Raw genomic sequence first — 15,234 nt, 5'->3', positions numbered from 1 at the left:
GGCTAATTTTCCTATTTTTAGTAGAGATGGGATTTTACCATGTTGGTCAGGCTGGTCTCAAACACCTGACCTCAAGCAATGTGCCTGCCTTGACCTGAGAAAGTGCTGGGATTACAGGTCTGAGCCACTGCACCTGGCCTGGAGTTTCTTTTCTGTGCAGTTTCTTTCTCTCTGATATGTCTCCTCAGCTCAGAGATACCACCATGCAGGAAAGTGTTTCCACACAAAGTGCTGAAGTGATTGTGAATCTTGCATCATTTCCCTGTCATCTGGTATCACAGTTCTGTGCTTCCTATTGACCGATGTCTAAAAGGACTTATTTCTTTTTCCAAGTTTGACAGCTGTGTGTAATGGGAAGTCTTGTCCAGTATCAGTCCTTTTCCTACATCAAGGCTGAAAGTGGAAGTACTTCCACATTGCGGGCTTTCTGTCAACATCTGATGAGCTTTGCTTGCCAGTTTTTATCTGTATTTATTTATTTATTGAGATGAAGTCTCACTCTGTCACCCAGGCTGGAGTGCAATGGCATGATCTCGGCTCACTTCAACCTCTGCCTCCCAGGTTCAAGTGTTTCTCCCACCTCAGCCTCCCGAGTAGCTGGGATTACAAGTGCTCACCACCATGCCTGGCTAATTTTTGTATTTTTAGTAGAGACAGGGTTTCATCATCTTGGCCAGGCTGGTCTCGAACTCCTGACCTCAAATGATCCGCCCCCACTTCAGCCTCCCAAAGTGCTGGGATTACAAGCATGAGTCACTGTGCCCAGCCCAGTTTTTTATTTTTAAATGATGCAATAGAAACCTGACTGGGAATTCAGTATTTGTAGGCAGAGCTTTGTCAATTAGGAGGTTTGCTTTAGTGTGAATGGATGAAAAGTAGACCATATACTTTGGAAAATAGACATTGTTGGATACTTACCCAGAATTCATTTTTAGTTTTTCCTTTGCTAACATAATCCTTCTTTGGGTTCAGGTGTTCACGCTTTTCTGCCTAGCTAGGTGAACCTGTTCTTAACTCAAGGGTAAATCCTGATTTGGCTAAACTAATACACGAGAATTCCAATTCCTCTTGCCAGTGGTTTGCTTAGGCATCGGCTTGTGTTGCAATTTTGGTCAATGAAACATGGAGGGCCAGATATGGTGACTTACACCTGTAATCCCAGCGCTTTGGGAGGCTAAGGTGAGAGGATCTCTTGAGCTCAGGCATTCGAGACCAGCCTGGGCAATATAGCGAGACACAGGCTCTGCAAAAAATTCTTAAAACATTAGCTGGGTAGTGGCACAAACCTGTAATCCCAGCTACTCAGGAGGCTGAGATGGGACGATCACTTGAACTCGGGAGGTAGAGGTTTCAGTGAGCCAAGATTGCACCACTGCACTCCAGCCTGGGTGACAAAGCGAGACGCCCTGTCTCAAAACACAGGGAGTAAAACCATTGGGAACTTCTGGAAAAAGGTTTTTAAATTAAAAAAAAAAAAAAAAAGACAAAAGAAAATATAGTTTCTTTTCTTCTGTAGATGTTTTCAAGTCTACGAATAATCCCTGGGGATATGAAGAGCACAGGACAGAGAGGTGGAATGATGCTGGGCCCTTGAGGGTGTCATTCAGCCATTGAATTAGAAAATCCTCATCACTCTACATTCAAACATGTAATGTATCACATCTCCACATTTTTAGAATTAGAGATTTCTGATACCTATAAATAAAGTCATCCTAAGTGATACAAACTCCAGAATACACAGGACTTGGTGCTTAAATGTGAACTTCCTTTCTAATTTCCATAATGCTTCCAGATCATGTGTTCAATTTCTTAGAAGATAACTCTATTTTTTTAGTTTGTTGTTGTTGTTGTTGTATTTTTTCCTAGAAGATGGAGAAACACCAAAACTACAGACATTATACTTGTAAGAGTAGACTTGTTGACTTAATTCTTGATACGAACTTTAAGTTAATTCTTCCTTTTTAAGCCCCAGGTCCCACTCTCTTGCTTGCTTAGTGTTTCCAAGTCCTAAATTTCTCAAGAGGTTTTGCAGGGCTAATTGAGTCCCTTTTCAAAGCATCTTATTCTACTGACTTCTTGGTTGTGCTTTCTCCACACTATTTCATGACTTTTCTCTCCTTCATCAAATTTCAGTCAGAACTTTTATAACTCTTGTCCCTGGAAGCCCTGCTCCTATCTTATGTATTGTGGATTGATTTTTTTTTTTTTTAAATCCTTTAGTATCATTTTAATAAGGTCCAGGCGAGAGGTGAGGCCAGCTGGACTTCCTGGGCCAGGTGGGGACTTGGGGACGTTTCCTGTCTTACAAGAGGTTTGTAAAATGCACCAATCAGGAACTTTCCTGTCTTACAACAGGTTTGTAAAATGCACCAATCAAGAACTTTCCTGTCTTACAACAGGTTTGTAAAATGCACCAATCAGTGCTCTCTAAAATGCACCAATCAGCACTCTGTAAAATGCACCAATCAGCAGGAGTCTAAAAGAGGCCAATTAGGAGGAGGATTGAAAAAAGGGCACTCTGATAGGACAGAAACGGAACATGGGAGGGGACAAATAAAGGAATAAAAGCCAGCCACCCCAGCCAGCAGCGGCAATCTGCTCAGTTCCCCATTCATGCTGTGGAAGCTTTGTCCTCTTGCTCTTCACAATAAATCTTGCTACCCCTCACTCTTTGGGTCCGTGCCGTCTTTAAGAGCTGTAACACTCACGGCAAAAGTCTGCAGCTTCATTCTTGAAGTCAGCAAGACCACGAACCCACTGGCAGGAACCAACTCCAGACACATCTTGTGGGCCCATCCGAGATACTGCCATGCGGTGAGTACCATCAGACCCCTTTCACTTGCTATTCTGTCCTATTTTTCCTTAGAAATCAGGGACTAAACCCTGGGCATCTGTCAGCCAGTTAAAAGCAACTAGCTTGGCTGCTGGACTTAAGACATGGGTGTTAGACTTTCTGGGAAAGGGCTCTCTAACAACCCCTGACTCTTTGGAGTCGGGAGTATTGGTTTGCCTGCAACCAGCTTCTGCTTTTCCCGCACTTCTGGGCTGAGCCGAGGGTTGACAGAGAGGAAAGCCATTCAGCTCCGGGGTCTAGACAAAAAGTTGGTTGATCCTGTAGCCATGAGCGGAACTCTCCAAGTTATGTCACCCAAGCGAGACTCACCCATCTATCGCCCATCTATCCTATCTATCCTGACCCTTGCCTCCTGGGTCCTAATGCCTGTCAGACAAACTTCCTCTCTCTTTTCCGAGGCTAGTCCTGATTCTAAAAAACACTCCCTGTCCCTGGTGTTCCTCTAGTTTCTCCTATAAGGATGATTTCTAATATAAATTTCGGGACTCTGCTCCCTTTTTTAGGCACCTGGGCTCACCAATCAGAAAGACATAATTTTTGCCCGAAGGAGGGGTACTATCTGGAATTTTAGGATCCCTTATCATTCTAGCAGGCCTAACAAAGGTTATTCCTGAAGCTAGGATATGGGGAGCCTCAGAAATTATAGACTCCAAAATTGTGGGGATGTCCTTCCTATTCATATGATGAGAACTGAGGACAAAAGGTGTCATTCTTCCAACCCTGGAGATCCCTTCCCTCCCTCAGGGTATGGCCCTCTACTTCATTTTGAGGCATATCATCTTTATAGCACAAGGGTAAGGTCAATACCAACAGGAGAAAATGCTTAGGACTTTAACTAACAGGTTTTTGAGAATGCATCGGTAAGGGCCACTAAATCCGACCTTCCTCGGTCCTCTTTGTGGTCTAGGAGGAAACCTAGTGTTTTCACTGTTGCTTCGGTGAGCACAACCATTCTGAACAGCAAAGTCCAGGGACCGTTGTGGGTTCTTGGGCGGGGGGACAAAAAGCAGATCAAAACCAGGGGTGGTTTTTTCTTTCAGATGGGAAACATTCAGGCATCAACAAGCTCACCCTTGAAATGCATCCTAAGCCATTGGGACCAATTTGACCTGCAAACCCTGAAAAAGAAGGGCTTCTTTTCTTCTGCACTACAGTCTGGCCCCAATATTCTCTCTCTGATGGGAAAAAAATGGCCACCTGAGGGAAGTATAAATTACAATGCTTTCCGGCAGCTTGACCTTTTCTGTAAGAGGGAAGGCAAATGGAGTGAAATAACTTATGTCCAAGCTTTCTTTTCACTGAAGGATAATCCACAACTATGCAAAGCTTGTGATTTATATTCCACAGGAGGGCCTCTCAGCTTACCCCCATATCCTAGCCTCCCTACAGCTCCCCTTCCTATTAATGATAAGCCTCCTCTAATTTCCCCCACCCAGAAGGAAACAATCAAAGAAATCTCCAGGGGACCACAAAACCCCTCGGGCTATCGGTTATGTCCCCTTCAAGCTGTAGCGGGAGGGGAATTTGGCCCAATCCGGGTACACGTCTTCTTCTCCCTCTCTGATTTAAAGCAGATCAAGGTAGACCTGGGGAAGTTTTCAGATGATCCTGATAGGTATATAGATGTCCTACAGGGTCTAGGGCAAACCTTCGACCTCATTTGGAGAGATGTCATGCTATTGTTAGATCAAACCCTGGCCTTTAATGAAAAGAATGTGACTTTAGCTGTAGCCCGAGAGTTTCGAGATACCTGGTATCTTAGTCAAGTGAATGATAGAATGACAGCTAAATAAAGGGACAAATTCCCTACCGGTCAGCAAGCCGTCCACAGTATGGAACCCCACTGGGACCTAGACTCAGATCATGGGGACTGGAGTCGTAAACATCTGTTTACCTGTGTTCTAGAAGGACTAAGGAAAATTAGGAAAAAGCCCATGAATTATTCAATGATGTCCACCATAACTCAGGGAAAGGAAGAAAATCCTTTTGCCTTCTTCGAGTGACTACAGGAGGCCTTAAAAAAATATACTCCCCTGTCACCCAACTCCCTTCAGGATCAGTTGATCCTAAAAGATAAGTTTATTACCCAATCAGTCACAGATACCAGGAGAAAGCTCCAAAAGCTAGCCCTGGGCCCTGAACAAAATTTGGAGGCATTATTAAACCTGGCAACCTCGGTGTTCTATAATAGGAACCAAGAGGAACAGGCTGAAAAGGAAAAGCGAGATTAGAGAAAGGCCGCAGCCTTAGTCATGGCCCTCAGACAAACAAACTTTGGTGGTTCAGAGAGGCCAGAAAACAGAGCAGGCCAATCACCTGGTAGGGCTTGTTTTCAGTGTGGTTTGCAAGGACACTTTAAAAAAGATTGTCCAATGAGGAACAAGCTGCCCCCTCGCCCATGTCCACTATGCCAAGGCAATCACTAGAAGGCACACTGCCCCAGAGGACAAAGGTTCTCCGGGCCAGAAGTCCCCAACAAGATGCTCCAACAACAGGACTCAGGGTGCCTGGGGCAAGCGCCAGCTCATGTCATCACCCTCACTGAGCCCTGGCTAAGTTTAACCACTGAGGGCCAGGAAATTGACTTTCTCCTGGACACTACCGTGACCTTCTCAGTGTTAATCTTCTGCCCCAGACGGTGACCCCAAGGTCTGTTACTATCCGAGGAATCTTGGGACAGCCTGTAACCAGGTATTTCTCCCACCTCTTTAGTTGTAATTGGGAGACTTTGCTCTTTTCACAAGCCTTGCAGAAAATTCATCAAGAAATCTGGCCCAAGCTGAAGGAACTATATGAGACCGGTCCCCCGCCGACACCCCATCCGTACCAGCCGGGAGACTGGGTCCTGGTCAAGCGACACTGACAAGAGACCCTAGAACCCAGGTGGAAAGGACCACTCCAGGTACTCCTAACCACACCCACCGCCCTAAAGGTAGAAGGCATTGCGTCGTGGATCCACTACACCCACGTCAAGCCGGTGGACCCAACTTCCGACCTCCTGGGACCAATCACGGCGGCGGCTGAAGCACCGGACACGTGGACTGTGGACAGAGCTAAGAACAACCCCTTAAAACTCACCCTGCGCCGACAGCATAGCTCACTGCAAACATGCAGTTAGGTAGTCTGACTCTAACGTTAGTCGCCCTAGTGACCGCTGGAGAAAACATAAAGCCAGCTCCTAACCCCTTTGTCTGGAGATTCTGGCTTTATGAAAACCAAACCCACCCTGGGCAACCTCATAAGCCCGGGAAATTAGTGGCCAGTGCAGATTGCCCCTCCACAGGGTGCAATAGCCCAATTTTACTAAATTTTACCGATTTCCCAATAGCCAAACCAGTGGCACCAATGATATGCTTCGAGTATGATCAGACTCAATACAATTGTAAGCACTATTGGTGGCACCAAAGTGCAGGCTGCCCTTATAACTATTGTATCGTCCATAAATACCAATGGTGGGGTGAAAAAGAACAGATAGATCCCAGATGGCCCTTCCATCGTAGACGAGATGGAGACCTTTCATATACATGGATAGTTAGAGACCCCTGGAACTCCCGCTGGACCACGCCTCAACACGGGGCTGTATACTACTCCTCCGCCTCCACATGGCCTAGCAGTCACCTCTATCTGTGGCGGGGTCTAGTGCAGGTACGGCCCCTGGTCCATGGAAATATCCAGCGACAAGAAAACCGCCTGACACAAGATTTACGTCCTTTTTCCTGGTTAAAATTATTGCAAGAAGGATTAGAACTTGCTAACCTTACAGGACTTCACAGCCTGTCTGGCTGCTTTCTGTGTGCCACTCTAGGGCGTCCACCGCTAACTGCTGTCCCCCTGCTATGGGGATCCTCTACCTCCTCCCTAGCTAACAACCACCGAAACCTCTCATATGCCCCTATCCCTAACGTCCCACTATACCTAAACCCCAGTCAAGAAAAGTTTCCCTACTGTTTCTCAGGAACCAATTCCAGCCTCTGCAACATCACTGCATCGCCCCCTAATATCACCTTAAGGGCTCCGTCAGGCATATTCTTCTGGTGTAATGGAACATTATCTAAAAACCTATCAAGCCCCTCTGTTACCAACCTACTGTGTCTTCCTGTCACATTAGTTCCCCGGTTGACTCTACTCACTGCCGGAGAGTTCCTAGGGTATACCGGTAACTGGACCAGTGCTGTTATTCACCCAGTCCCTAGACCGAGACCTGCACGAGCCATATTTCTCCCCCTCATTGCAGGAATCTCCCTTACCGCATCCTTCATGGCAGCCGGACTGGCGGGGGGAGCCTTAGGTCACACCCTCATAGAAAGTAACAAGCTGTACCAACAATTTGCCATTGCTATGGAGGAGTCAGCTGAGTCCCTTGCCTCCCTCCAGCGGCAGCTCACGTCCCTAGCACAGGTAACCTTACAGAACCGGAGGGCCTTAGACCTACTCACTGCTGAAAAAGGGGGTACGTGTATGTTCCTAAAGGAAGACTGTTGTTTCTACATAAATGAATCAGGACTTGTGGAGGACCGGGTCCAACAGTTACGCAAGTTAAGCACAGAAGTAAGAACACGGCAGTTTGCTTCAGCTGCAGACCAATGGTGGAACTCATCTATGTTTTCTCTGTTAGCTCCCTTCCTTGGACCCCTGCTGAGTCTTCTATTTCTGCTTACCGTAGGACCTTGTGTTGTTAACAGAATTTTGCGGTTCGTTAGAGAAAGGTTTGACACTGTACAACTCATGGTCCTCAGAGCCCAATACCAACCTGTAGACGCTGAAACAGAATCAGACTTGTAAGACCCAAGATTGGCTCTAGAGATACCTGAAAAGACGGGGGGAATGAGAGGAGCCGGGCACATTCCTCAGCCCCGGGCTCAAAACAAACAAGCCCAGTACAAACACACCCCATCCTCCCATCTCACCACATATCACCACATATCTCTCAAACTTCCTGAGCCCAGTACAAACACATCCCATCCTCCCATCTCACCACATATCGCCACATATCTCTCAAACTTCCTGGGCCCAGTACAAACACCACCTAGAAAGTCTCCAATAAGGAGACAGCCGTTCAAAGTTTTACTGAAAGCGCGGGAACCAAAAGAATTCCTTTGTTCCCCTGTAACTTTCGGGCTATAAAAAGCAAACACTCGCATTGTTCAGGGCCCTCTTGTATGCTGTGTAATGGAGGGACCAAGTTTGAACTTGTCATAAAGATCCTTGCCACTTGGCTTTGACTCTGGACTCTGGTGGTCTTCTTTGGGGAACAGAGGGTCTGGGCATTACATAACTTCCTTGGCAAAATAGCAACAAAACCCTCAAAACCTACCCGAAGGATGTCGCAGAAACAAGGGAACAGAATTGTTCCAACCGGGAGATCTAGTGTTGGTCAAGTCCATCCCCTCTACCTCCCCATCGATGAATTCCTTGTGGGAAGGACCATACTCAGTAATCCTCTGTACCCCCACTGCAGTTAAGGTGGCAGGAGTGGAATCTTGGATTCACCACACCCAAGTTAAACTTTGGACACCCCCTGAAGAACCTGTGGGACCGTCAGCTCAGGAGTTCCAAGATCAGCCAGACCAGCCTCAATACACCTGCGAACCATTAGAGGACTTGCATCTCCTATTTCAGAAGTAAACATCCCAGACTAAAAAGGCCCCTATAGCTGATCCTGAGGAAAAACCCCTTCCTACTTAAAAAGATAAGTGGACTGGGAGCGGTGGCTCACGCCTGTAATCCCAGCACTTTGGGAGGCTGAGAGGGGCGGATCACGAGGTCAGGAGATCGAGACCATCCTGGCAAACACGGTAAAACCCCGTCTCTACTAAAAAAAAAATACAAAAATTAGCCGGGCGCGTTGGTGGGCACCTGTAGTCCCATCTACACGAGAGGCTGAGGCAGGAGAATGGCATGAACCTGGGAGGCGGAGCTTGCAGTGAGTGGAGATCGCGCCACTGCACTCCAGCCTGGGCGACAGAGCGAGACTCCATCTCAAAAAAAAAAAAAAAAAGATAAGTGAAAACCTACATAATCTTTAACACTTCTCCTTTCCCCTTTAATGGAATCCTTTTACTGTTTTATCACATTGTTAAGCAGTATACTAACCATACTCTTTGCAGTAGGACCATATACTGTAGCTTCTGCCGGGACAAAAATCCTAATCACATCAACCATTTTCTATCATCCTTCCCTCTAACAGCAATTTACTCCTACTTTTAACTCAGATTGAATAAAATGACCTTATCTTCCTGGGGACCCTCTTTACCTTCCTACTAACTCTTTGCCTATCTATCCCTCCTGCTTCCTTGGATACCCCACATAGTCGCCCCTCCCCTTCCACTAGCTCCTAATTACCTCTACAAGAGTCTCAACTTAACCCACTCTCTGTTAAACCAGTCCAATCCTTCCCTGGCAAACGACTGTTGGCTTTGTATCTCTCCATCAGCCACTGCTTACGTTGCCACTCCCATTCCCGCAAAAAAAAAAAAAAAAAAGTTTACTAACTTAACCTACCACCCCCGTTATGAAAGAAGAGACCCTTTACAACTTCTAAATATGTAATCATTAGCTGACTTCCTCATCTCTGATAGGACCAAAATTACTCTAATAGGATGCACAATCTAGCTTTTACGTCCTTACGTTTCCAACCTCACCTATTACACGAGCAATGAAAAGCCCATACACGGCCCTGTAACCACGAATACTGTCTTAACTTTCCAGGCCCCTTTATGCATCCAACGCAACCTGTTATCAGGCCTGCCCCTGGGGTGCCTACTATCCCATCAGTGTAATTACACCCTACAACTTCAAGCCCCAACTGATCATAGTAACTTCTGAGTCACCCAAACACCTCCATTCAGACGGCTTGTTCGCTTCTCAGGGCTTCCAAAAATCACCTCCTCCCTGCTTAACGAACAGTCCAGGTTTTGTAATGGCAAACATACTCCCTGCATGACCATTCACTCCTGCACCCCCTACAGCAGCGCCCCCACCACTAGTGAATGCCTTCTCATCCCCTCTTTCAATCACTCTCTCAAATGGTTCCTAGTAGATACAAAATGGTTTTTTTCTCCAATGGGAAAATAGAACACAGGGAGCCACTCAGTTTGCTCCTAACACCTCTTTCCAGCCACTTACTAGAACTACCTTAGCAAGTACTCTAAGAGTATGAGAAAATGAAAACAACAAACTCACACACCTTTTTAACATACACAGCCAGTTCTGTCTACCCAGCCAAGGCATATTCTTCTTACATGGAACTTCAACCTATATCTGCCTCCCCACCAACTGGACAGGCACCTGCACCTTAGGCTTCCTAAGTCCCAACATTGACATTGCCACAGGAAATCAGACCCTATCAGTGCCCCTCAAAGCTCAAGTCCGTCAGCACAGGGTCATACAACTAATACCCCTACTTATAGGGTTAGGAATGGCCACAGCTACAGGAACCGGAATAGCCAGTTTATCTACTTCATTATCCTACTACCACACACTCTCAAAGGATTTCTCAGACAGTTGGCAGGAAACAACAAAATCTATCCTTACTCTACAATCCCAAATAGACTCTTTGGCAGCAGTGACGCCAAAACCACTGAGGCCTAGACCTCCTCACTGCTGAGAAAGGAGGACTCTGCACCTTCTTAGGGGAAGAGTGTTGTTTTTACACTAACCAGTCAGGGATAGTATGAGACACCTCCTGGCATTTACAGGAAAAGGCTTCTGAAATCAGACAAGGCCTTTCAAACTCTTATGCCAACCTCTGGAGTTGGGCAACATGGCTTCTCCCCTTTTTAGGTCCCGTGCCAGCCATCTTGCTATTACTCACCTTCGGGCCCTGTATTTTTAACCTCCTTGTCAAATTTGTTTCTTCCAGGATTGAGGCCATCAAGCTACAGATGGTCTGACAAATGGAATCCTAAATTACCTCAACTCACAACTTCTACCAAGGACCCCTGTACCGACCCACTGGCTCTTTGACTGGCCTAGAGAGTTCCCCTCTGGAGGACACTACAACTGCAGGGCCCCTTCTTCACCCCTATCCAGCGGGAAGTAGCTAGAGTGGTCATTGTCCATTTCCCAACAGCAGTTGGGGTGTCCTGTTTAGAGGGGGCATTGAGAGATGAGGCCAGCTGGACTTTCTGGGTCGAGTGGGGACTTGGGGAACTTTCCTGTCTTACAAGAGGTTTGTAAAATGCACCAATCAGTGCTCTGTAAAATGCACCAATCAGCAGGATTCTAAAAGTAGCCAATCATGGGGAGGATTGAAAAAAGGCACTCTGACAGGACAGAAACGGAACATGGGAGGGGACAAATAAGGGAAGAAAAGCTGGCCATCCCAGCCAGCAGCAGCAACTCACTCAGGTCCCCTTCCACACTGTGGAAGCTTTGTTCTTTTGCTCTTCACAGTGAATCTTGCTACCACTCACTCTTTGGTGCCATCTTTAAGAGCTGTAACACTCACTGCAAAGGTCCGCAGCTTCATTCTTGAAGTCAGTGAGACCACGAACCCACTGGCAGGAACCAACTCCAGACACACTGGGAGCAACAAGAAAGTTACGTGTGCCCAGTTCAAGTTTCTCATGCTCTCTTTTTGTAGAAACTGGGGTCTCACTATATTGTCCAGGCTAGTCTTGAACTCCTCACCTCAAGCAATCCTCCCATCTTGGCCTTCCAAAGTGTTGGAATTGCAGGCATGAGCCATGGCATCGGCCTTTAAGTTTCTCTTTTTTTTTCTTTTTTCTTTTTTTTTTCTGAGATGGAGTCATATTGGGATTCAATCAGGCTGGTGGGAAAAATATTAGTTATGATAGCCACAAAACCTTTTTGGAAGGCCTGAGGGTTTTCATATGACTTCGGTAATAGACCAAGCTGAAAGCAGCCTGGTCCCATTACCTTTAGTTAAATAAATTAGAGTAGTAAACAGCGGGATGTGGGGAAGTTATCTAGTTAACTTGTTTACTCATGTGGTCTTAAGCCTTAAGCCTTTGATGTATGCTTTTTACTGGGGATGTCCACGATGTCAATTACCCTCTAACTGTTGAGTCAAGCTTTTGTTAACTAATCTTAACGAATTAATGCAAGCCTGCCCAGCCGATAGAGGCCGGACCCCACTGACAAACCTCTCTTGATGTGCAGGCTGTCGGTCGGAGTTATCTGTGTGTCAGTGCACGTGCTATTCATCTGTCGTTTGGGCCAGGGTAATGCCCTCTTGTGAGGAGCAATACCTCAATTGGTGCCCCGTGTGAGGAAAGTCAGGGGTCTGCAGAAACAGACCCCCCCACAGTTTGGAGCCCCTTGTAAGGCAACCTGTGAAAGAAGTGTGAGGAACGCGACGGACCTCTGGAGGTGAAGAAGGACCGCGCGGTCAAGTCAGTGAGTAATCAGTAAGTTGTTGGTGCCCACTCTAGGTTACCAAGTTCTGGGGGAAGTTGGTTCAAGTTGAGTTTTCATTATGGGACAACAGTTATTAGCTCAACAGAAACAGTATATAGAAGTGTTAAAAGATTGTTGCTTAAGGCTAGTGGAGCATCAGTTTCACAGGCTCAATTAAGGGACATAATAATACAAACTGCTGTAATCCCAAACCCATGGTTCCCAGAAGGAAGGACAGATGTAGAACTCTGGAACAAGTAGAGAGAAGTCTTAAACAACATCAGGCACAAAGGCAACAGGTCCCAGTAAAATCTCTAACGTTATGGGCTTTCATTAGAGCAGCCCTGGCTCAGTCACACACAGAAGTGCCTAAAAAGGGGAAGGAGGAGGAAAGGGCACCTGCCTTATTACCTCCTCTTCCCTGGGCCCTAGTATCACTGGGCGGAAATAACAAAGAGGAAACAGAGATTTTACCTGAGCCTCCTCCTCCAATAGATAAGAAAAAAAAATCAGGGATAGGCTACAGCTATCAGTCCCTATCTTAAGCAGGCCAAATTAAAAGGAGAGCTTTTAGCCTGCCCGGTAATGCAACATTAATGAGGCAATCAGGGACATAAAGAAACAAGAAAAAGCATTAGAGGCCGGAGCCGCAGGGCGAAGCGGGGAGTAGAGGGATGGAAAGGCTCAGCAGTAAGGAAGCTCGCAAACACGGAGCTGGGGGATGCTCCTGGAAGCTGGGCCTGCCAGGCGGCAGTAGCAGCGGGGAGCCAGGCCCAGTGCCACTAAGTTAGCCTGCTGGGGTGGGGCAGCAGGCTGGAGCGCAAGAGTCCGCCCAGCCGGGGACAGCCGCGCCCTACGCAGGGGGAGGGAGCGGCACAAGCGAAAGAAGTGGCACAAACTCAAACCGGCCGCTGACTCAGGGCCCGCAGGCTCAGCTCTCTAGCTCGCTAGGCAGCCCAGGGCAAGATATTGTGTGTCTCTTGTATAAAAAGGACTTTCCAGATTATAATTCTCTGCTAAGATTTAAGTAAAATGTGGCCGGGCGCGGTGGCTCACGCCTGTAATCCTAGCACTTTGGGAGGCCCAGGTGGGCGGATCAAGAGGTCAGCAGATCCAGAGACCATCCTGGCTAACACGGTGAAAACCCGGCTCTACTAAAAATACAAAAAATTAGCCGGGCGTGGCGGCGTGCTCCGGTAGTCCCAGCCGCTGGGGAGGCTGAGGCAGGAGAATGGTGTGAACCCAGTCTGGGCGACAGAGCAAGACTCCGTCTCGGGGAAAAAAAAAAAAGTAAAACGTAAGAATTTGAAAAACCTGTTTCTGATCATGGCAACTGTTATCTCTCTCCTACCCTTAAGTGATTTTCTCAAAAACCAATTTAAGTAAAACAGTAAACTCTAAAGGGAGAGACATTACAAAAGGTCCATGAGTTAGTTTAGGAGCAATTAAAAGCAAACTTTGCTCCCCAGTAGAAAAAGGTTTCCTAATTGCAAGGTTATTCATTTTTTTATTTATGTATTTATGTATTTATTTATTTTTTGAGACGGAGTCTTGCTCTGTCACCCAGGCTGGAGTGCAGTGGCCGGATCTCAGCTCACTGCAAGCTCCGCCTCCCGGGTTTAGGCCATTCTCCTGCCTCAGCCCCCCCCCCACGCCCCCCCCACCCCCGCCGAGTAACTGGGACTACAGGCGCCCGCCACCTCGCCCCGCTAGTTTTTTTTTGGTTTTTTTTTTTTTGTATTTTTTTAGTAGAGACGGGGTTTCACCGTGTTAGCCAGGATGGTCTCGATCTCCTGACCTCGTGATCTACCCAAGGTTATTCATTTTATGGGTAACATTCTACTACCAGCCCTTGGAATTTACCTATTTTCATCATTCCCAAAAAGTCTGGTAAATGTTTTAGCTACAAAAATAGTTCAGTCCCCAATACCTAATGCTTTAACACTTGACTGATGGGTCTGGTAAACATGGAAAAGCGGCAGTCTGGTGGAGACCACACGATTCAATCACTCTATCTGGGTTTACTAGCACTCAGAGCTGAGATTGGGGCTCTGATTTTGGGCTTAGAAACTTTTTCCACTTAGCCCATAAATATAGGTAGTGATTCTGCATACTCTATTTATTACAAAACCTTGAAACAGCTTTAATTAAGTTCACTTTGGAGCCAGCCCTGTTTACCCTTTTTCTCCATCTTCGGTAATTGCTAGATCAATATATACGTCCTATTTTTTTTTTTTTTTTTTTTTTTTTTGAAACCGAGTCTTGCTCTGTCCCCCAGGCTGGAGTGCAGTGGCACGATCTCGGCTCACTGCAAGCTCCGCCTCCCGGGTTCACGCCATTCTCCTGCCTCAGCCTCCCCAGTAGCTGGGACTACAGGCGCCCACCACCAGACCCGGCTAATTTTTTTGTATTTTTAATAGAGACGAGGTTTCACCATGTTAGCCAGGATGGTCTCGATCTCCTGACCTCGTGATCTGCCTGCCTTGGCCTCCGAAAGTGCTGGGATTACAGGCTTGAGCCACTGCGCCCGGCCCACAACCTATTTTTATTACACACATTCGAGCCCACAGCTCTGCCTGGCCCACTGGCTTATGGCAATGATCAAGCATACCTTCAGGTTATGACATTCCTGCTAGACCAAGCCACCCAATTGCATCAATTTTCCCACCAAAATTGGAGAAACTTATCTAAACAATTTCAACTTGCCCAGAGGCTGGCTAAACAAATTATCCTACAATGTCCAGATTGCCAGCTCACAGGCATGTCCCCTCCTTCAACAGGTGTTAACCCTAGAGGATCAGAACCTAATCAGTTGTGGCAAACAGATGTTACACACATCTCTGAATTTAGGAAACTAAGATATGTGCATGTATCCATCAATACTGAGAGGTGAAGCCAGCTGGTCTTCCTGGGTCCAGTGGGGACTTGGAGAACTTTTCTGTCTTACAAGAGGATTGTAAAATGCACCAATCAGCACTCTGTAGCTAGGATCGTAAAACGTACCAATCAGCACTCTGTAG

The sequence above is a fragment of the Macaca fascicularis genome, chromosome 11 (assembly GCF_037993035.2).
Source record: "Macaca fascicularis isolate 582-1 chromosome 11, T2T-MFA8v1.1".
In the NCBI taxonomy this organism is placed as follows: Eukaryota; Metazoa; Chordata; class Mammalia; order Primates; family Cercopithecidae; genus Macaca; species Macaca fascicularis.
Note: the sequence above shows the minus strand (reverse complement) of the source record.